This window comes from Orycteropus afer, unplaced genomic scaffold, assembly GCF_000298275.1.
Source record: "Orycteropus afer afer isolate SDZICR_OR568_19922 unplaced genomic scaffold, OryAfe1.0 scaffold00169, whole genome shotgun sequence".
Classification (NCBI taxonomy): Eukaryota; Metazoa; Chordata; class Mammalia; order Tubulidentata; family Orycteropodidae; genus Orycteropus; species Orycteropus afer.
This window is the reverse complement of record NW_006921756.1, coordinates 940166-941166: the sequence shown is the minus strand read 5'-3', so window position 1 is coordinate 941166 and position 1001 is coordinate 940166. Positions and strand designations below refer to the sequence as shown.

The window sequence follows — 1001 nt, the reverse complement described above, 5'->3', positions numbered from 1 at the left end:
TTGAACCGCCAGCCTTCTGGTTAGCAGTCAAGTGCCTTACGCACTATGCTACCAGAGCTTCGTATTGTTATTATAGTATATATATGTAATATATAATTGAATACGATAATTGTTTCCACAGGTTATGGTGCATCCATATATATGTATATGTTTAGGTTTTGCAAATGATTTAAAATATGTATATTCTGTCATGAAGAATGTTTATATTAAATGAAAAAATCAGGATGTACATATCCCTGTTTTGTAAAAAAAAAAATATGTTTGTATTTATGTATGGGAAAGAAAAGAAGTTGGAATGTTGACAATGTTTATCTGTAGGTGATAGAATTGTGGAATATTCTTGTTTCTTCTTTTTCTGTTTTTTCCCCCTAAAATGTTTATAATCAGCGTGTATTATTTTAATGAAAACTTTTATTTTTAAAGTGTTTTTGAAGAGTTTTAATGGCACTGAAAAGTGCACACAGAAACTACATATAAATTATAAGTCTCATGCAGTATAGATATGTGTAGAAAAAAGATTTGAAAGAAATTACTAAAGTGTTAATATGTATTTTTGTGTATGAAAAATGTATGATTTTCATTTTTGTATTTTTTGCCTAATTTTTTTTTTTCTAAGGTGAGAAAAATATAGTCAGAAAAAATGTTTGAAAACAAAGACTTTTTATTTGGTCTAATTTTGAGAATATACCATACTCTCCTTAAGGGACTGCTTAGTGGGAGATAATTATGTAGCCTTATAAAACATTGTTTTTTTAAGTAAATAGTACTTAAACCTGGACAATGACAAAAGGTGATTTCTTTTCCTTTTTGAAAATTTCAGAAAACTGGTAACTCTTAATTTGAGTATTATAAAAAACGATTGTCTTTTAATTATTGAAAGCAATATAGCTTTTCTTATTGGCTTATTATAAACTAAAATTGAGGGGTTCTTGACCTCATTTTTTTTAAATTGTGATTTGGGTGAAAGTTTACAGAGCAAATTCACTTTCCATACAGCAGTT

The 1001-nt window shown here is 27.4% G+C and overlaps 1 protein-coding gene across 1 annotated transcript in view; it reads left to right on the top strand.

Annotated features, from left to right (window-relative positions):
- Positions 1 to 1001, top strand: part of LOC103201914 (intracisternal A particle-promoted polypeptide) — a 66924-nt gene that overhangs the window by 1055 nt on the left and 64868 nt on the right. The gene's annotated exons all lie outside the window — the stretch shown is intronic.